Genomic DNA, 23,329 nt, shown 5'->3' with positions numbered 1-23,329 from the left:
CTGACCACTCAGCTACCGGGGGCGGACTATTTGGGAGAATTTTAGTAAAGAGCGCTTCACCTGTAAAGGAGAGCGCACATAGCTTGAGTACTGCTCAAATGTTTGAGATGCGTAGCAGGTAGGATTGAAGGAAGACATCAAACCAATTCAGTGGCAGGCTGCTAGATTTCTTACCGGCAGGTTAACAACACATATTCATGCTACGGAACTCAAAAGGGAATCCCTGGAGGGAACGCGACGTTCTTTTCGGGAAGCACTGTTGAGAAAACTTAGAGATCCGGCATTTGAAGCTGACTCCCGAACGATTTTACTGCCGCAAACATACAGTGCGCGAAAGGACTACTAAAATAAGATACGAAAAATTAGGGCTCATACGGAGGCATATAGACAGTCGTTTTTCCCTCGCTCTATTTACGAGTGGAACAGGAAAGGAAATAACTAGTAGTGGTACAGAGTACCCTCAGTCACGCAGCGTACAGTGCCTTGCGGAGTATCTATGTAGATGTAGATGTAGATATAGATGTAGACCTCTCCAGGGCAGATCCCGAAACGAAATCATCGTCTCTCTCGAAAAGTTCGGTCTGGAGGGGACGATCTTCAGACATTGTGACAGTGACTAGCGAGAATTACGCTTTATTTTCCAGCAAGCAGGGGAACCCTGCACAAACCTCCCCTTATTTGCTCACTGAATGCATTTTAGTGTGCAAAAGGTTACTATTGACTTCTTGGCACTTTTCACTCATTGGTCGAGTACTTTACGCCAAGGAGGGTAGGCAAAAAGATTTCTCACGGTAGGCTAGCAGCACAAAATCTTTTCCTTTTCGCGTTCAGTGTACCGCAAGGCCAATTCGCCACACAAGGCAATTCTCTGCGGACTAGTTAGCAGCTCTTTTGAAAGTAGAAAACCGCATTCCTAGCCGAAGTTGATGACCAGGAGCTAGCTATTGACACTTCTCGAAAAAGGAGCACCCTTGAGTCCGGCCTACTCCCACAAGAACCTTTGCAAAAATCTCGTGTACGTAAGGTACGAGGGGGATGGGAAAGAAAGGAAAGGGAAGGGAATACTAAAGTCAGTTGTATCAGAATATTACGCGGAATCAGCATCGAGGAGTGAAAATGTATATCGGACTAGGATTAGAATCTGGGATCTCATGCTTATTAAGCAGGAACGTTAACCACTGCACGGACAATCTCTGAATGCCTCATAGTCGACCCACATTCCCACCTAGCGCCATCTATCCGCAGTCTCTGTTCATTTCCTCCATGCTCCATTGCTGGTTAGATAATTGTGGTGAAGAAATATTCGGGGACGGTAGGGATTAAGTACGAGAAAGAGAGTGTAAGGTTTCTGATTACTTCAATTTTCACCGTTTTCATTTAAAATCCAATCCTCTACAGTGCGCGTTATGAGCTGAGAAAACTGACACTTTTATTCGATGTTTGTACGTCCATCTTTCCAGAGATGGTTGCGGGACTCGGCTGTTAGCTGCAGGACTTCAAATGAAACACCTCTCAGCCCTCTAACTTCCAATTTTATCTTATTTGGTTACCACTTTCGGCGAATTACTATCCTATCTTCATGTCCCTGATCGACTTGTAGGAAGAGTCGACCTCAGTTTTGGTCAAAACAGGGGCCAGCATTCAAATACTTCTGGTAGTTGATGGCTGAAGTGATCGATATAGCAAGCAAAAATCTACAAATACCAGTAGTTGTATGCTGTCCCCTATTTTGACCAGAACCGATGTGGAATCTCCCTACACGTCGATCAGGGAGCTGAGGGAGGCGTAGTAAATCGCCGAAACTGGTAACCAAATAAAATATGTTTGTAAATTAGACGGCTGGAAAGTGTTCCTGTTGTTAGTTATTGCTCTGTCGAATGAGGAGCTACCCCCATATGGCTGGAGGTCGGAACACGTAATGCAACCAGGAACATTGCCGAACATAATTGTTTTGGTAGGCCAAGTGCTATGGAGTGGGAAGGGATAACTAAAACGTTGCCGTACTGACCTCCAAATCTTTGAACATGATACAAACTTTGGGAGTTTGTGGTAGGGTCTTATGGGACCAAACAGCTGAGGTCATCGTCCCTACGGTTAGATAGTACTTACCGTGACAAGGTGCCTCAGACCTCACCGGTCAACGTCACAGTGACATTGTACTTCTTCTCCATGCGCGTCTTTTCAGGAGTGCATTCGGCCATGACGTCATTTTAATGGATGACAATGCGATACAGCATTAAACAGTGCAGGTGGTGGTCGTTATGTTGGAACGAGAGGATATTCAGCGAATGGACCCGAATGACAGGCCTTCCCGTTCCCCTGACATAAAACCAATGGAGCACGTGCGGGATGCGTGGGGGAGAAACACGTCGCAGCACCTCCACATGCAGCAAAGGCCATCCAGCAGTCGTCAACCGTGCTGGTGAGAAATGGAACGCCCTACACCAAAAACTCCTCACGAACCTCGTGGCTAACAGGGGAGCACATTGCATAGCTCCCATACATCCTATTAAGAAACATATACCACCTATCGGAACGTCCACGAACCATCATGAATCGCGATGATTTCATTGTAATTATTGTCTTTGAATGAAAGTGTGATTTCTCTGCGTTTTGTTGCGTATTTCTTCAGTTACCTTCTGTACTGTACTGTAGTAATTCCTGTATGTAGAGCCCAAGTCTGATTGAGCTGTGTTACTCATTGACATATCATGTGAAAGCTACTTTTGACCTTTTTTAAGTTTTGCACACCATTGTAGAATTAACAGGAAAAAATAGAGAAAATAGGACGACGAGTGGCACATTTCGTCACGGGATCGTATAGTTGGCGCGAGAACGTGACGGAATGCTCAACAAACCACGATGGCAGTCGGAACAAGAGAGGTGTTGTGAATCACAAATGAGGTTACTCTTGAAATTTCGAGAGTGTACGTTCGAAGAATAGTTGGGCAAGACGTTCCTTCCTTCCGTACACAGGGTGTTAGACGCCTAATTGCAGACATTTTTATTGGTGACTTAGGGCAGTGTACTGAACAACATCATATCATTATTTACTTCTTTTGCAGATTAGTAATTATAGCTGTTAGGAACAGTATGAGTTTAGATTGGTTAGTACCTTCAAGTACATGTTGCAAGAGCAAGCCGGTAACTATAGCAATATCAACATATTTTGAATAACTCCCATTACCAAGGAGGGGAAGTGACATACTTAATGTACACCATAAAAAAATTAAAAATGCCGAATTCATTAGTTGTTGTTGAGTTTTATTCGCAACATACTTTTTAAAGAGATACTGATGTGTAATTAGCGTTCTGAACCTGAAAGTACTAAACGTTACAGAATGTGACATCTACTAACAAGACATTGATTTATAGGTTCAGCTTAACTCAAAAAATAAATGAAAAATTTAAAATATTTATGGGATCTGGTAGAGCAATTCATTAAAATAGTATTTGTTTTTAGTTTTAAATTGTAAAGAAAACTGGAAATGAGCCGGTAGGCCCCTTACGGGGCAGGTCGGTCGCCTTGGTGCAAGTCTTATTACATTCGACACCACATTGGGCGGCCTGCTCGCCCGATGGGGATGAAATGTTTGCATTTTGTTCATTGTTGTATTTGGTCGTGCGGACGTCACTTGACATCCGGTCAATTTCTTTTGTTGATCCTTCCACTCAGTTTTTTATTACAGTGGCCTACCAGCTCTCTGACCAAACATGCTGAGCTACCGTGCCGGCGTACGACTCAGCTATCGGGGCTGACAATTGTGAAGTAAGTGACTAGATAACAGTATTTTCAAAAGCTGAGTACGAAGTATTTATCTGCCATTGGTGTTGTGAGGGTTAATGCTGACCTTTCCCTAGGCAGCAGGTCAGGTGTTGAAATGTGGGCTCAAAACGGTGAATCTATACTGACAGATGTAGTCCATTCAGTGGTACAGTTACGACCGTGCAGAAATCATCGGATAGTCAGTTACGTGACGTGTCTGCGCGAAGACTGGTAGACACAGAGGGGAAAAAATCTAATCCACTGTAATGAGTACATATTAAAGTACCGATGATCCAAATATCTGAATTTGTATCCCTAAGATCCCGTATATCTCACGAAATGATCACAATGAAAAATTCAGAGAAATTAGATGTCATATGGAAGTCTGTCGACAGTCGTTCTTCCCAAGCAACAATCACGAATGGAATGGAGAAGAGGCTAATCATAATGTTGCCACAGATACCCTCCGCCACACGACGAGTGGTGGCTTGTGAGGTACAGATGTAGCATGACAGAGTTGACGTGTCGCAGGTTATAAGTAATGTAACACACCCTGATGAAGCATACTCGAGGTAGTTGTCGAAATGTTGTTGCTTATTACTACAGGATGCAGATGGATGTTACTGAACCGGCGTGCTGTGTGGCGAGATCTGCTCGGCCTCACAACACCCCGGGCTGCGAGTCGCATGCACACGCACAAGACGACGAGTTAAAAAAGCGGCCGGCGGCGCGCGCGCCTGGGTAGATGCGTCTCCGAGATAGGCGCGACGCGTCGGCCGGGCAAGTACTTTCCCGGAGACGAAATAGTCCAGCCGCGGCACAAAGGCAGCGGGGCCCGGGAATGATTTGGGACCTCGTCGCCTGTGAAGACTCGCTATTTGTAAGTCCGAGTGACAAAACTGTGCTTTTTATTAGGCCATAGATCTGACAAGGCAGAGTTGTGGGGGATGCGCCTTTACGGCCTGCGTGGTGGTCACATGGCAAGGGACGGGCTCTGCCGGGAAAGGACAGGAAAGGGGGGGGGGGGCAGGAGGGGGAGCCTGTTGCCTGCCGCTCGCCTCTCCATGGCATTATCGTATTTCGTGCCTTTCAAAACCAGAGCAATAGTCGTACATCCGTGGCGCGGGCCTTCATGGCAACGGATGATTCTCGGACCACCTACCGACAAACTTGCACATAAACATAAAATGTAAAGAATGGTAGAGAAAATAAAACGGCTCGTTAAGCGAGAGAAACTCGTTGTACCATTTGTATAATTCTTTTTGTTGTCCAGGTGTCCACCGGCGTTTTTGTTACAGAATAGTATGCGATGAGTAAGAGTTTCTTTCGATATTTAAAACCCGAGCACAGCTGGATCTACCGTGATCCATTTTTACCAAGTTGTGTGCATCAGCTGTTAAAATGTTAGCCTCTCCCTTGACAAAAGTGAGCTTCATGTGTTCGCTGCACTGCCTTAACTCAGATTTACTTCGTTTACCTGAATCTTTCAAGCTTATTACCTGTTTCTTACTCTCGTCACGCCGTGCAAAACGGAAGGCAGTAAATCCTATTGGAGTAACTGTCTTACAATATTCTTTAATTTGTCCATCTGATTCAACTATAATAATGAATTCAGAAGGAGATTTTCACTCTTCAGTGGAGTGTGCGCTGATATGAAACTTCCTGCCAGATAAAAACTGTGTGCCGGACTGAGACTCGAAGTCGGGACCTTTGCCTTTCACGGGCAAGTGAAGAGCACTTGCCCACGAAAGGCAAAGGTCCTGAGTTCGAGTCTCGGTCTGACTCACAGTTTTTATCTGGCAGGAAGTTTTATAATAATGAATTACTACCTTTTTAACAACGAAACCTAGATTTTATATCCTCAATTCTGTTTCACAGTCCACTGCGTGCCAGAGGGTTCTTGAACTACTTCTTCCTGTCTCGCTTTTTTTCGTGTACATTTCCTTTTGTGAGTTTCCTGAGGACACAGACTTTGTTTTGAACACGAAATCCCGAAAAATTTTCGAGTGTTCCATTTCATAGCGCTTCCATGCAGGAAAGGAGCATGCGATCCGGTTAAAGGTATTTACAGACATCCTACAATGGCAGCGCCTGTGACTGTGTCCAGACAATGCATACACCACGTAAACAGTCACAATACTTTAATTTTTCAGTTATAGCGCACTTTGGAGACTTAAATTTACTACAGATGGTCTTTACACCCATACAATAGCAATTATACGGTGTAAAAAGCTACAAATGCAAAGACTGAGGTTGTTTAGAAGAGATAAAAAGAAACACTTTTTATGTGATGAAAATGTGACAGGCGCGCTATTTCACCCCAGGGATTCACGAAGGTTTGCATGAAATCATTAGAAGCAGTGCTCCAACTACCGTGTGACAAATATTGTCTTAGAGATCTTGCTGACTTCCTACGATTTCTTTTTGTGGGATGAGATGAAGAGTTTGGTGTATGACACCGATAGATACCCCATGAGAGCCGGTTGACCATTAGGCTGAAGCTGCAGCCATTACTCGTGAAACGCGTGGTTTTTTCGAGCTTAGACGATCATTAGCACACAGATGGCAGTTAAGCTGATATAAACTGACGACATTTTCAGCAAAGTCTCTAAAATCTGTTCATCACAGGGCAATTTGAACACCTTCTGTGAATATCGCTGTTATTGAAACCTTCAAGGGCATATATCTCGCACTTCTGAAAGTTTTGTCACACAAAAAATTAATTCTTTTAATATCTTTTAAGCAATCAAAAATTTTGTATTCATTTTTTTACACCCTGTACTATATTTGAATACATAACACATCGAAATCCAGTTTACGTTATATTAATATTACAAAGCCAAACTAATATTTAAAATTCTGTGACATCATAATTATAAAATAAACTAACCCAGCACTCATTTATTTACAGACTACCTAAGGACCTCGTATTGTGCAGGTACATATTTATTCCTATCTCCTGTTAGTCCATCTCCTCCCTCCCCCTCTGTCGATATCCTCCTTCACCCCTCTTCTGTCCACCTCGTCAACTCGCACTATATTCGTATTTCCTCCTTCCCTCTGTATGTCCATCTGCTCCTGCCCATTCTGCCCACCTCTTCTTTTCGCTTATTAGTGTTCGTCTCGTCCTTCCCCCTCTCCGTCCATCTACCGTGGCTTTACTTACGTACGCACATTTCTCACATACTTCAAAAATATTTAACATATTTTACACGTATTTCACCTGTATCTCTAGCGGATTTCGCTCTGCGTTTTCTTTTTCATGCAGCTCAATCTGTATGACGTCGCCTCTCCTGAACCATGAGCCGTACAATAACATAATATTGTACGGATATCTAGTGGCATATGAGAGTACTGTACGTAAAATGTGTTGCAAAGACAGAGTTATTCGTAAAGAAATAATAAATTAAAAGTTAGAGCCTGATGCAGCAGTTGTACTGCATGGACAGCGAAAATGTAGTAAGAGATAAACTTATTTTCCTTTTGTCATTTTGTGTGTCAGCGACAAAATGTCTCATAAAGGTTTGAAATTATGCGTAAAGTTCGTCACTAAGTGCTCACAGTTTCACAAAATGGATGAATATAAACTGGCTATTTATCCGTCGTGAGGTATGCTCCTTCTTCACCTTCACCTCCACCCCCTTGATAGGTAGTTTTGTTCTCACCTTTACAGTCGTCCATTGCAGACAGTAAAAATACTTACCAGAGAACATGGTATGAAGTCTAGTATCACAAATGTTCTCTGGTAAGTGTACTTATCAACCCATAGGACGCCATGCACTTAGATAATCAAGAAAATAAGTATGTTATATCACTAAACTCTTCTCTTGGATATGAAATAAAAACATTTGATGTTTATTTTTCGAAGTTCGTAGTGCCGCCCTGTAAAGGGTTAAAAGGCCTTGGATGATTTTTTAAATTTCTGTGAAATTTGTGACTAAATTTTCGTTAGTATCTTTTGCGATAGTTATCCTAAAGACTACATATTGTATGCTCCATTGTTGTACTCATTAAGACAAAAGCAGCTACCACAGAAAGACCGTTGGCATCTACCACTACTGAGACACCGAAACTATTGGCAAAATGGCGGAATTGAACACTGATTCAACGAATGATGACGAAGCATTGCGGCAGTGGGATATTTGAATAGTTTGTAGTGTCGCCGGTCGAATCTTTACATATATCGCGACCGCTGTCCACATCCTATAAATCCGAATGTAATTTTTGATTTGTATTAATTCCCATTGTTGTGTATAATATGTCTCGCTGCTAGGATATGTTGCCACTACAATCCAGCATGGGAACTGAAGTGTCACTTCGATTTCTGATGTGTCTGTACAAGCCGAGAATGCCCGAAGTGGATTTTAGGTAGTAATTTTCGGCTCGGTCGTCTCCGGACCACGGTCCATGATCTCACCCCCTATACATCATCTCCGAAAGTTGGTAGCATCGTCAACGAATCACTCTGTAAGTAAATGAAATTATGTTCTTGTTATGTTGGTGTATGCTGCACAATTAACTCAAGTATCAACTCGATCATCGGAATCGTTCGTTTGAACTGTTTTTAAAAGTTCTTTTGTGTATTTCGTCCTTATATATAAATTGTAAAAATAAAGAATCAAACGATCGCAAAGCACTATTGACAGGAAGACCTCGCCGTGGCTTGTTCGGCAGGCTGTTGCGTGTGATACTTAACCGCGTCGAAGAAGATGGAATGAAACGAGTAGGACAACACAGACTCCCAATCCCCGAGCCAAAAATATCCCCGACTGAGCCAGGAATCGAACCAGGGTCCCAGCGATCTTTATTCAACGTCTTTCTGTTTCCTTTTAACCTTTCCATTTGTTGCCTCATCGTCTGTGTTTTGCAGTTATTTTAGGATCTCGCATAACAGCTCTCAGATTCAGTTGATGAAAATCTCACAGAGATTCTTATAATAGGGAGGGACCATTATCTTCGCCTGGGACACTGAGCTGATGTGTTGGCATGCCCACCAGCTGCAGACTTTTAAAGGGAAAAATAGTACCGTCAGGGAACTCGTGGAATTGACGGTCTATCAGCAGAAGAAATTAATCCAAAGTTGACGAAGTTTTATAAGAAGTATGAGCAAGATGTATGAGACAGGCAAAATACCGTCAGACTTCAAGAAAAATATAATAATTCCAATCCCATAGAAAGCAGGTGTTGACAGATGTGAAAATTACCGAACTATCAGTTTAATAAGCCACGGCTGCAAAATACTAACACGAATTCTTTACAGACGAATGGAAAAACTGGTAGAAGCCGACTTCGGGGAAGATCAGTTTGGATTCCGTAGAAATATTGGAACACGTGAGGCAATACTGACCCTATGACTTACCTTAGAAAATAGATTAACGAAAGACAAACCTACGTTTCTAACATTTGTAGACTTAAAGAAAGCTTTTGACAATGTTGACTGGAATACTCTCTTTCAAATCCTGAGGGTGGCAGGGGTAAAATACAGGGAGCGAAAGGCTATTTACAATTTGTACAGAAACCAGATGGCAGTTATAAGAGTCGAGGGACATGAAAGGGAAGCAGTGGTTGGGAAGGGAGTGAGACAAGGTTGTTGCATCTCCCCGATGTTATTCAATCTGTATATTGAGCAAGCAGTAAAGGAAACAAAAGAAAAATTCGGGGTAGGAATTAAAATCTATGGAGAAGAAATAAAAACTTTTATGAACTTGCCCTCCTTCTTGCAGCGGTGTACCGTAGGTCTCTAGAAGAGCATAGCGTTCCAAAGGATTGGAAAAGGGCACAGGTCATCCCCGTTTTCAAGAAGGGACGTCGAACGGATGTGCAGAACTATAGACCTATATCTCTAACGTCGATCAGCTGTAGAATTTTGGAACACGTATTATGTTCGAGTATAAAGACTTTTCTGGAGACTAGAAATCTACTCTGTAGGAATCAGCATGGGTTTCGAAAAAGACGGTCGTGTGAAACCCAGCTCGCGCTATTAGTCCACGAGACTCAGAGGGCCATAGACACGGGTTCACAGGAAGATGCCGTGTTTCTTGACTTTCGCAAAGCGTTCGATACAGTTCCCCACAGTCGTTTAATGAACAGAGTAAGAGCATATGGACTATCAGATCAATTGCGTGATTGGATTGAAGAGTTCCTAGATAACATAACGCAGCATGTCATTCTCAATGGTGAGATGTCTTCCGAAGTAAGAGTGATTTCAGGTGTGCCGCAGGGGAGTGTCGTAGGACCGTTACTATTCACAATATACGTAAATGACCTTGTGGATGACATCGGAAGCTCACTGAGGCTTTTTGCGGATTATGCTGTGGTATATCGAGAGGCTGTAATAATGGAAAATTGTACTGAAATGCAGGAGGATCTGCAACGAATTGACGCATGGTGCAGGGAATGGCAATTGAATCTTAATGTAGACAAGTGTAATGTGCTGCGAATACATAGAAAGATAGATCCTTTATCATTTAGCTACAATATGGCAGGTCAGAAACTGGAAGCAGTTAATTCCATAAATTATCTGGGAGTACGCATTAGGAGTGATTTAAAATGGAATGATCATATAACGTTGATCGTTGGTAAAGCAGATGCCAGACTGAGATTTATTGGAAGAATCCTAAGGAAATGCAATCCGAAAGCAAAGGAAGTAGGTTACAGTACGCTTGTTCGCCCGCTGCTTGAATACTGCTCAGCAGTGTGGGATCCGTACCAGATAGGGTTGATAGAAGATATGGAGAAGATGCAACGGAGAGCAGCGCGCTTCGTTACAGTATCATTTAGTAACCGCGAAAGCGTTACGGAGATGATAGATAAACTCCAATGGAAGACTCTGCAGGAGGGACGCTCAGTATCTCGGTACGGGCTTTTGTTGAAGTTTCGAGATCATACCTTCACCGAAGGGTCAAGCAGTATATTGCTCCCTCCTACGTATATCTCACGAAGGGATCATGAGGATAAAATCAGAGAGATTAGGGCCCACACAGAAGCATACCGACAATCCTTTTTTCCACGAACAATACGAGACTGGAATAGAAGGAAGAACCGATAGAGGTACTCAAGGTGCCCTCCACCACACACCGTCAGGTGGTTTGCGGAGTCTGGATGTAGATGTAGATGTAGAGGTTCGCCGACGACATTGTAATTCTGTCAGAGACAGGAAAGGACCTGGAAGGGCAGTTGAATGGAATGGACAGTGTTTTGAAAGGAGGATATAAGATGAACAACAACAGACGCAAAACGAGGATAATGGAATGTAGTCGAATTAAATCCGGTGATGGTGCCGGAATTAAATCAGGAAATGAGACACTTAAGGTAGTAAAGGAGTTTTGCTATTTGGGGAGCAAAATAACTGATGATGGTCAAGTAGAGAGGATATAAAATGTAGACTGGCAATGGAAAGGAAAGCGTTTCTGAAGAAGAGAAATTTGTTAACATCGAGTATAGATTTGTCAGGAAATCGTTTCTGAAAGTATTTGTGGGAGTGTAGCCATGTATAGAAGTGAAACATGGACGATAAATAGTTTAGACAAGAAGAGAATAGAAGCTTTCGAAATGTGGTGCTACAGAAGAATGCTGAAGATTAAATGGGTAGATCACATAACTAATGAAGAGGTATTGAATAGAATTGGATAGAAAAGAAATTTGCCGAGCGGGATTAGCCGAGCGGTCTCGGGCGCTGCAGTCATGGACTGTGTGGCTAGCCCCGGCAGAGGTTCGAGTCCTCCCTTGGTCATGGGTGTGTGTGTTTGTCCTTAGGATAATTTAGGTTGAGTAGTGTGTAAGCTTAGGGACTGATGACCTTAGCAGTTAAGTTCCATAAGATTTCACACACATTTTAACATTTTTTTATTATTGAGAGAAATTTGTGGCACAACTTGTCTAGAAGAAGGGATCGGCTGGTAACGCATATTCTGAGGCATCAAGGGATCACAAATTTAGTATGGGAGGGCAGCGTGGGGGGTAAAAATCGTAGAGGGAGACCAATAGATGAATAAACTAAACAGATTCAGAAGGATGTAGGTTGCAGTAGGTACTGGGAGATGAAGAAGCTTGCACAGGACAGAGTAGCATGGAGAGCTGCATCAAACCAGTCTCAGAACTGAAGACCACAACAATTTGCAGACCTGACTTATTAAACAGATAGTTCGCTAATTTTCACACCTATCGACACCCACTTTCTTCGGAACTGGAATTATTATCTTATTCCTGAAGTCTGTCCGTATTTAGCCTGTCTCATACATGTTGCTCACCAGATGACCACAACAACACCATGTCAGAATAAAATAAACTTGGTTTTCAAGCCGCGTCATTTACAGTGAAACATGCCCCACCTGACCCCTGCGGAGAATGGCGTTTTTGCCTAAACCGTTAGCTATCTGGAGCTCCAACTTCTGTGACTTTAATTTCTGATCTAGCTCTGCTGTACGCGCAGTATGAAAGGAAGAAAGAAACTTTGGCAGTTTGTTAAATAAAAGCGATGATTAATATTATTAAGAGAATTTAATTTGTGGAAAATAAAAGCCAGTCATTAAAAGGTACTCGTTTCCAAGTATTAAAAAAGGCGACAAAAGTTTTTTTCTGTTCCGAAATGTTAATGCACGATGCCCCTTTGAGAGCAGCCTCATAACGTACGCGGTGACGGCGTTTATTAACGGGATGTACGGCTGTCCTGTTCTCCGCACTGCACTGCGGGCGCTGCTCGCCCGCCTCCCAGTGTTTGCGAAACACGTGAATCACGCGGACACAACTTGTTCGCTGCCGCGCAGCGCTTGTCAGGGCAGAGCAGCAGGTAGCGGTGGCAGCGCGCGCTACATGAGCGACGCGGCTCCACGTAGTGGCGGCGCTGCGCAGACAGCCGGCGAGCTGCGGTCGCGGCGGCGCCGTACCGTGCCGGGGAATTCCTCCGCAATAAACTCACCGGTATATTTAATAAATCGCGCCCGCAAAGGAGAGTTCTGAAATCTCAATTTGTGTAGCCCGATGTTAACAAGTTTGCTCGAGGCCGGCTGTGAGCAATTATCATAATATCCCGGCGGCGCTCTCGTACCGCTCACAGACGTGCAGGCACGCACGCGAGAGCTCCGGCGGGCCTTCGTGCCGCCACAGCGACCATAAAAATGCGGCCCGCCTCTCCGCCAGCCGGAGTGCTCACATGTTGGGCGTATTTACACAAATCTCGAGCCGGCCGGGTTCGGTTCGTGTCGCGCGCGTGTCGCCGCGACGGCCAACACGTGTTCGTCCCCGGGACACTCACACAGTCGTCCGTCGCCCGGCAACGGCGACGGCGACACGGCCGGCGACAGCGACAGCGGCGGCGTCAGCGATGTTTGTCGTCGCGCCCACCGCCTGCGCTAACTCTGCGGCGCAGCGGGACTTCCGACTGGACTCGTGCTTTAGCGGGAACGGCGTTTTGTGTGCTGCTAAACACCTCTCCCTCTTGTAGGACGTAATTAATGTAGCCGAGTTCAGGTAATGGACATTGCAGTATGTGACACTAATAACGCAAGATACTTACGTTATCATGAACACATCAAATAATTTAACCTACATTCAGTCGTATTTAGAATTACGTACCTAGTTGTCGCCACCACAGCATTTATTTATTAAGTTGGTGAATAAGGTCGTAGGCGTTCTTTATTTATTTATTTTCCTTTTTTTGTATTCCGTTTTCGATAGGTTAATAGGTTAATAATAAGCGTATGGCATTGGTGGCTGGGAGACCACTTTAACGCCACTACGGATGCTTGCGAGTGAATGAAGACGAAACATTGATGAAAGACACACAACACCCAGTCATCTCGAGGCAGAGAAAATCCCTAGCCCCGTCAGGAATCGAAGCCGGGTCCCCGTGCGCGGGAAGCGAGAACGCTATCGCAAGACCACTAACCGCGGACTTCCGAGAGGTTTCTATAGCGACTATCACATTTGTTTGTAGTTCGCTGTTGAAGTTTGAGTTTACATATTTTCGTTTTGTCATTTGAAGACTGTGAGTGGAGCTGTGAACGCTATGAAATGGAGTGCCAAGTGGAGAAAATGGCACATTTCCGACATATTCCTCTGTTCTAGTTTAGTAGAGGGGTGACAACAGCGAAGGCGGCCAGAAAAAATGGTTCAAATTATTCTAAGCACTATGGGACTTTACAGTTGAGATCATCAGTCCCCTAAACTTAGAACTACTTAAGCCTAGCTAACCTAAGGACGGCACACACATCCGTGCCCGAGGCAGGATTCGAACCTGCGACTGTAGCAGCCGAGTGGTTGCGGACTGAAGCGCCTAGAACCGCTCGGCCAACGCGGCCGGCGCGCCCGGAAATATTTGCGCCGTTTATGGGGATAATGCCATGGGACAGAAGACTACAAGTAAATGTTTTCCTCGTTTTAAGAAGCTCGTTTTGCCATTAGTGACTCTCCACGTTCACAAAGACTTATTGGTTTGATGAAGATAGCTTAAACACATTAATCCACACTGACCCAAGTCAGTATACTCGAGAAATCGCGTATGTGATGAACTGCAATCATTCCATCATCGTGCGACATTTGCAAGCAATGCAGAAGGTTAAAAAATCGGTTGTCTATAAACCACATCTTTTAAGCCAAACTTACAAAAATCAGAGGGTAGCCGTATGTGCATCTATGCTTGCCCTTCATCACTTGGCTAGTGAACGACAGCGATCATTACTCTCCTGTATCCTCACTGGTAACGAGAAATAGTGTCTTTTGGTTGTTGTTGTGGTCTTCAGTCCAAAGACTGGATTGATGCAGCTCTCCATGTTACTCTATCCTGAGCAAGCCTCTTCGTCTCCGAGCAACTACTGCAACCTACATCCTTCTGAATCTGCTTACTGTATTCATGTCTTGTTCTCCTCCTGCGATTATTACACCCCACGCTTCCCTCCAGTACTAAACTGGTGATCCCTTGATGCCTCAGAATGCATCTTATCTTCTTCTAGTCAGTTTGTACCTCAAATTTCTCTTCTCCCCAATTCTACTCAGTACCTGCTCATCATTTAGGGGTTCTACCCATCTAATCATAAGCATTCTTCTGCAGCACCACATTTCAAAAGCTGCTTTACTCTTCTTGTCTACACTGTTTATCGCCCATGTTTCACTTCCATATATGGCAACATTCCATACAAATACTTTCAGAAAAGACTTTTGGACACTTAAATGTATACTGAATGTCAACGAATTTCTCTTCTTCAGAAATGCTTTTCATGCCATTGCCAGTCTACATTTTATATTCTCCTTACTTCGACCATCATCAGTTCCTGCCCCTAAACTCTTATAACTGCCATCCTGCTTCTGTACAAATTGTAAATAGTCTTTTGCTCCTGTACCCTACCCCCGACACCTTAAGGATTTGAAAGAGAGTATTCCAGTCAACATCGTCAAAAGCTTTATCTAAGTCTACAAACGCTATAAATGTAGGTCTCCCTTTCCTTAGCCTACCTTCTGTGAGAAGTTGTAGGCCCAATATTGCCTCCTGTGTTCCTACATTTTTACGAAATCCGAACTAATCTCCTCCGATGTCGGCGTTTACCAGTTTATCCCATTCTTCTGTAAGGGATTCGTGTTAGTAATGCAAGAAGGTTGTATGCATGGAAGAACCCTGGAGATACTAAAAGGTATCAGATAGATACTATAATGGTAAGTCAGAGATTTAGGAACCAGGTTTTAAATTGTAAGACATTTCCAGGGGCAGATATGGACTCTGACCACAATCTATTGGTTATGAACTGTAGATTAAAACTGAAGAAACTGCAAAAAGGTGGGAAATTAAGGAGATGGGACCAGGCTAAACTAAACTAAAGGTTGTACAGAGTTTCAGGGAGAGCGTAAGGGAACAAATGGCAGGAATGGGGGAAAGAAATACAGTAGAGGAAGAATGGGTAGCTTTGAGGGATGAAGTAGTGAATTCAGCAGAGGATCAAGTAGGTAAGAAGGCGAGGGCTAGTAGAAATCCTTGGGTAACAGAAGAAATATTGAATTTAATTGTTGAAAGGAGAAAATATAAAAATGCAGTAAACGAAACAGGCAAAAAAGAATACAAACGTCTCAAAAATGAGATCGACAGGAAGTTCAAAATGACTAAGCAGGGATGGCTAGAGGATAAATGTACGGATGTAGAGGCTTATCTCACTAGGGGTAAAACAGATACTGCCTACAGGAAAATTAAGAAGACCTTTGGAGGAAAGAGAACCACTTGTATAAATATCAAGAGCTCAGATGGAAACCCAGTTCTCATCAAAGAAGGGAAAGCAGAAAGGTGGAAGGAGTATATAGAGGGTCTACACAAGGGCGACGTACTTGAGGACAATATTATGGAAATGGAAGAGGATGTAGATGAAGATGAAATGGGAGATATGATACTGCGTGAAGAGTTCGAAAGAGCACTGAAAGACCTGAGTCGAAACAAGGCCCCCGGAGTAGACAACGTTCCATTAGAACTACTGACGGCCTTGGGAGAGCCACTCCTGACAAAACTCTACCATCTGGTGAGCAAGATGTATGGGACAGGCGAAATACCCTCAGACTTCAAGAAGATTATAATGATTCCAATCCCAAAGAAAGCAGGTGTTGACAGATGTGAAAATTATCGAACAATCAGTTTAATAAGTCACGGCTGCAAAATAGTAACGCGAATTCTTTACAGACGAATGGAAAAACTAGTAGAAGCCGACCTTGGGGAAGATCAGTTTGGATTCCGTAGAAATATTGGAACACGTGAGGCAATACTGACCCTACGGCTTATCTTAGAAGCTAGATTAAGGAAAGGCAAACCTACGTTTCTAGCATTTGTAGACTTAGAGAAAGCTTTTGACAATGTTGACTTGAATACTCTCTTTCAAATTCTGAAGGTGGCAGGGGTAAAATATAGGGAGCGAAAGGCTATTTACAATTTGTATAGAAACCTAATGGCAGTTATAAGAGTTGAGGAGCATGAGAGGGAAGCAGTGGTTGGCAAGGGAGTGAGGCAGGGTTGTAGCCTCTCCCCGATGTTATTCAGTCTGTATATTGAGCAAGCAGTGAAGGAAACAAAAGAAAAATTCGGTGTAGGTATTAAAATCCATGGAGAAGAAATAAAAACTTTGAGGTTCGCCGATGACATTGCAATTCTGTCAGAGACAGCAAAGGACTTGGAAGAGCAGTTGAACGGAATGGATGGTGTCTTGAAGGGAGGATATAAGATGAACATCAACAAAAGCAAAACGAGGATAACGGAATGTAGTGAAATTAAATCCGATGATGGTGCCGGTATTAGATTAGGAAATGAGACACTTAAAGTAGTAAAGGAGTTTTGCTATTTGGGGAGCAAAATAACTGATGATGGTCGAATTAGAGAGGATAAAAAATGTAGACTGGCAATGTGAAGGAAAGCGTTTCTGTAGAAGAGAAATTTGTTAACATCGAGTATTGATTTACGTGTTAGAAAGTCATTTCTGAAAGTATTTGTATGGAGTGTAGCCATGTGTGGAAGTGAAATATGGACGATAAATAGCTTAGACAAGAAGAGAGTAGAAACTTTCGAAATGTGGTGCTACAGAAGAATGCTGAAGATTAGATGGGTAGATCACATAACTAATGAGGAGGTGTTGAATAGGATTGGGGGGAAGAGAAGTTTGTGGCACAACTTGACTAGAAGAAGCGATCGGTTGGTAGGACATGTTCTGAGGCATCAAGGGATTACCAATTTAGTATTGGAGGGTCGCGTGGAGGGTAAAAATCGTAGAGGGAGACCAAGAGATGAATACACCAAACAGATTCAGAAAGATGTAGGTTGCAGTAGGTACTGGGAGATGAAGAAGCTTGGACAGGATAGAGTAGCATGGAGAGCTGCATCAAACCAGTCTCAGAACTGAAGAACACAACAATTTGCAGACGTGACTTATTAAACAGATAGTTCGCTAATTTTCTCATCTATCAGCACCCACTTTCTTCGGAACTGGAATTATTATCTTATTCCTGAAGTCTGTCCGTATTTAGCCTGTCTCATACATGTTGATCACCAGATGAAAGAGTTTTGTCATGGTTGGGTCTTCCGAGGCTGTCAGTAGTTCTAACGGAATTTTGTTTACTCCTAGGGCCTTGTTCCGACTTCTTTCAGTGCTTTGTCAAATTCTTCGCGCTGTATCATATAACCTTTCTCATTTTCATCTACATCCTCTTCCACCTCCATAATATTGCCCTCAAGTACATCACCGTTGTATAGACCCTCTATATACTCCTTACACCCTTCTGCTTTGCCTTCTTTGCTTAGGGCTAGTTTTCCACCTGAGCTCTTGATATTCATACAGGAGGTTCTCTTTCCTCCAAAGGTCTCTTTAATTTTCCTTTATGCAATATCTATCTTACCTCTAGTGATACATACCTCGACATCCTTACATTTGCCTTCTAGCCATTCCTGTCGATCTCATTTTTAAGACGTTTGTATTCCTTTTCGCCCGCTTCATTTATTGCATTTTTATATTTTCTCCTTTCATCGATTAAATTCAATATGTCTTGTGTTACCCAAGGATTTAAACTAGCTCTCGTCTTTTTACCTATTTCATCCTCTGCTGCCTTAACTATTTCGTCTCTCAAAGCTACCCACTCTTCTTCTACGTATTTCTTTCCCTTGTCCTTGTCAGTCGTTCCCTAATGCTCTCTCCGAAACTCTCTGCAACCACTATTTCTTTCACTTTATCCGGGTCCCATCTCCTTAAATTCCTGGTTTTTTGTAGTTTCTTCAGTTTTGACCTGCAATTCATAAGCAATGTATTGCGGTCAGAGTCCACATCTGTCCCTGGAAATGTCTTACAGTTTAAAAATCCGGCACCGGTTACTATTATATAATCAACCTGAAGCCTTCCGGTGTCTGCAGGTGTCTTCCACGTATACAACCTTTTTCATGATTTTGATTCAAGCGTTAGCAATGATTAAATTATCCTCTGAGCAAAATTCTACCAAATTCTACCAAAATTCTTCCTCTTTCATTCATTTCCTCCATTCCTTATTCACCTACTTGTTTTCCTTCTCTTCCTTTTCCTACTATCGAATTCCAGACCCCATGATTATTAAATTTTCGTCTCCCTTAACTATCTGAATAATTTCTTCTGTCTTATCTTACATTTCCTCTGTCTCTTCCTCATCTGTGGTGCTAGTTTGGATATGAACTGGTACTACTACGACGGGGTGGGCTTCGTGTCTATCTTGGCTTCATTCGCGCGTTCACTATGCTGTTGATAGTAGCTCATCAGCGTTCGTATTTTTTTATTCATTATTGAACCTACTCCCATTTGATTTTGTATTTATTACCCTGTACTCACCTGACCAGAACTCCCGTTCCTCCTAACATTGAACTTCACCAATTCCCACTATATCTAAGTTTAACCTATTCGTTTCCCTTTTTTAAGTTTTCTAACGTACCTGCCCGATTAAGGTATCTGACATTCCGTGCTCCAATCCGCAGAACGCCATATTTGTTTCTCCTGATAACGACGTTCTCCTGAGTAGTCCCCGTCTGGAGAACCGAGTGGGGGACTATCTGCCTCCGGAATATTTTACCCAAGAGGACCCATCTTCATTTAGCCATACTGTAGAGCTAGACACCCTCGGGAAAAAATTACGGCCGTAGTTTCCCTTGCTTTTAGCCGTTCGCAGTACCAGCACAGCAAGGTCGTATTGGTTGATGTTATGAAGCCAAATCAGTAATCCAGACTGTTGCCCCTACAACTACTGAAAAGGCTGTGCCCCTCTTCAGGAATCACACGTTTGTTTGGCCTCTTAGCAGATACCCCTCAGTTGTGGTTGCACCTACGGTACAGCAATCTGTATCGCTGAAGCATGCAAGCCTCCCCACCAGCGGCAAGGTCCAATGTTCATTTTGTTAACATAAGGAAAAAAGGGGAGTAGTTAAGCCCAAACTAAGCAGCATATCCCCATACAAAGCCTGCACACATTCACAAATAATAATGCTATGCATCTGGTGCAACAGCGAATGTGTGATGTACTACGAACTGCTTCGACGGAGTGTAATCATCACAGCTGACATTTATAGTCAGCAACTAGGACATATTGCAGACGCAGTCCAGGAACAACGACGAGAAAGGCCACGTTAAGCGACGCTACTCCACGAATACATCTGCCAGCATTCTGTTCGACTGACCAAACGCACTATACAATAGTTGGTTTGGGACGTCATTCCATACCCACCTTATTCGCTCGATCTTGCGACCTTAACTTGTCACCTTTCCCGCTTTCTATGAAACAACCTTCAAGGAATTTCCTTTCCGGATGAAACTGAGTTCCGAATGTGGATTGGTCAGTTTTTCGCCTCAAGGACAAAGTCGTCCCAGCTTTGGCAGACTTTTTTAAATGTTGGTGGACAAAATGTTATTGATGACTTAAGTTTCTGTTATGTGCATCTGTCTTGTAAAATTACGGAAAAACTCTACGAACTTACGAGCCAACCCACTACGTGCCTATATGCAAGCGATTGCCTGGCATTAAACTATAATTTATATAAATTAGGAGTACAAGAAAGGCGAATTTTAAGGAAAATATTAGAATCACAAAACAAAGCAGACGTTTGGAAATTACGAAGTAAAGCTGAAATACAAAATAAAATAAAGAAAATATTTCAAACGTAATGAGAAAAGGAAGACTCATATTTTTTGGATATTTATTTAGAATGCAAGACAACAGATTAACAAATAAGATTTTCAATTATTTATGGGGTAAGAAAACAAAAGAACAAAGAATGAAGAATTAAAATTGGAACTGGTCCTCAGATGGCCTGTTTCCAGCAAACTTTAAGTAAATAATCAAAGGGGTGGAAGATTAGAGTTTAATGTCCCGTCGATACTGACGTCATTAGAGACGGAACACTAGCAGGTCTATGCAGTATCATCCAGCCAAACACGAATTTCTCTCCTTTTGCAACCTCTCCGTCTCTGAGTGACACTTGGACTCTACGTCCTCAATTCTTCATTAAATGCATACCAGTCTCTGCAGTTATTACCTTATGCAGCTATCGTTAGTTCCATGGGCATTATTTCCTGATGTTGCAATACATGTCCTATCATCCTGTCTCTTCTTCTTTTCAGTATTATTCACATGTTCCCTTATCGCCGATTATGAACAGAACCTCCTCACCCGCTTTTCAACATCCTACTATAGCGCCACATCTGAAACTATTTCGATTTTTCCACAGTCCATGACGGACTACCGTACACTGTTGTTCTCCAGTGGCGCATTCTCAGGAATTTCTTCCTCAACATCAGAGCTAGATTTGACACTGGAATATTGTTTTGCCATATTCTACTTTTTATGTAATTTTTGCTTCATCTGTATTTTGTTATTTTCCTTGAAAGATAGCAGAATTCCTTAAATTCAATTACTTCGTGATCTCCATCTTTATCTTTTGTTTATCGCTAATCATAAGCACCACTGGCCATTAAAATTGCTACACCACGAAGATGACGTGCTACAGAAGCGAAATGTAACCGACAGGAAGAAGTTGCTGTGATATGCAAATGATTAGCTTTTCAGAGCATTCACACAAGGTTGGCGCCATTGGTGACACCTACAACGTGCTGACTTGAGGAAAGTTTCCAACCAATTTCTCATACAAAACAGCAGTTGGTTGGCTTTGCCTGTGAAACGTTGTTGTGATGCCGCGTGTAAGGAGGAGAAATGCGTACCATCACGTTTCCGACTTTGATAAAGGTCGGATTGTAGCATAACGCGATTGCGGTTACTCGTATCGCAACATTGCTGCTCGCGTGGTTCGAGATCCAATGACTGTTAGCAGGGTATGGAATCGCCGGCCGGAGTGGCCGAGCGGTTCTAGACGCTACAGTCTGGAACCGCTCGACCGCTACGGTCGCAGGTTTGAATCCTGCCTCGGGCATGGATGTGTGTGATGTCCTTAGGTTAGTTAGGTTTAAGTAGTTCTTAGTTCTAGGGGACTGATGACCTCAGAAGTTAAGTCCCATAGTGCTCAGAGCCATTTTGAATATGGAATCGGTGGGTTCAGCAGGGTAATACGGATCGACGTGCTGGATCCCAACGGCCTCGTAACACTAGCAGTCGAGATGACAAGCATCTTAACAGCATGGCTGTAACGGATCGTGCAGCCACGTCTCGACCCCTGAGTCAACAGATGAGGACGTTTGCAAGACAATAACAATCTGCACGAACAGTTCGACGACATTTGCAGCAGCATGGACTATCAGCTCGGAGACCAAGGCTGCGGTTACCCTTGACGCTAATGGCAAAACGTAATTTTTTCGGATGAATCCAGGTTCTGTTTACAGCATCATGGTGACCGCATCCGTGTTTGGCGACATCGCGCTGAACGCACATTGGAAGCGTGTGTTCGTCATCGCCATGCGGGCGTATCACCCGACGTGATGGTATGGGGTGCCATTGGTTACACGTCTCGGTCACCTCTTGTTCTTACTGACGGCACTTTGAACAGTGGACGTTACATTTCAGATGTCTTACGACCCGTGGCTATACCCTTCATTCGATCGCTGCGAAACCCTACATTTCAGCAGGATAATGCACGACCTAATGTTACAGGTCCTGTACGGGCCTTTCTGGATACAGAAAATGTTCGACTGCTGCCCTGGCCAGCACATTCTCCAGATCTCTCACTAACTGAAAACGTCTGGTCAACGCCGAGCAACTGGCTCGTCACAATACGCCAGTCACTACTCTTGATGAACTGTGGTATCGTGTTGAAGCTGCATGGGCAGCTGTACCTGTACATGGCATCGAAACTCTGTTTGACTTAATTCCCAGGCGTACCAAGGCTGTTATTATGGCCAGAGGTGGTTGTTCTGGGTACTGATTTCTCAGGATCTATGCACCCAAATTGGGTGAAAATGTAATCAAATGTCAATTCTAGTATAATATATTTGTGCAATGAATACCGGTTTATCAACTGCATTTCTTCTTGTTGTAGCTATTTTAATAGCAGCCCTAAGTTCGTCTTCGGTTTACTCTCACACTATATCCCGCATTCATGAAACTGCTGATTCCATTTCATGGGTCTTCTTATTCTTCTTGATTGGTATTAAGGACAACAGTTTCCTACTCTGTAATCTTTCTGTATTTCCGTCATGGCTTCTTCGGTGGATGGGCTTAACAGTACAGGCGTCATTCTTGGCCTCTCATTCTTCTTGTACCCCATTAGTTCTTGCACATATTATATGTTTCCCTTATTCGTAAGTAGCTTAACTCAAATTTCGTCAGAGTTTGGAACGTATTGCAACGTTTTGCACTGCCGAACGCTCTTTTTAGGTCCACAAAACCTACGGACGTGTCTTCATTCGAATTAAGTCTTTCGTCTTCTCTCAAGCGCAACGCCAGAACTGTTCGCTGGTGCCTTTATTTTTCCGGAAAGGAGAAATGATCGTCATGTAACAGATTCTCGCTTTTCTTTCAATTATATCAAAGAAAGTTAGAGAATAGGAATCAATGCCTGCCGTTAGACTGCTTCATTGGCAGCAAACCTGGGTCTATTGGCGACCAGGTTTCATTAATTTCAACAAAATATCCAAATTATAAGACCACGAC

Source organism: Schistocerca piceifrons, chromosome 3 (assembly GCF_021461385.2).
Source record: "Schistocerca piceifrons isolate TAMUIC-IGC-003096 chromosome 3, iqSchPice1.1, whole genome shotgun sequence".
Taxonomy (NCBI): Eukaryota; Metazoa; Arthropoda; class Insecta; order Orthoptera; family Acrididae; genus Schistocerca; species Schistocerca piceifrons.
The sequence above is the reverse complement of the archived record's forward strand: the minus strand, read 5'-3'. Positions refer to the sequence as shown.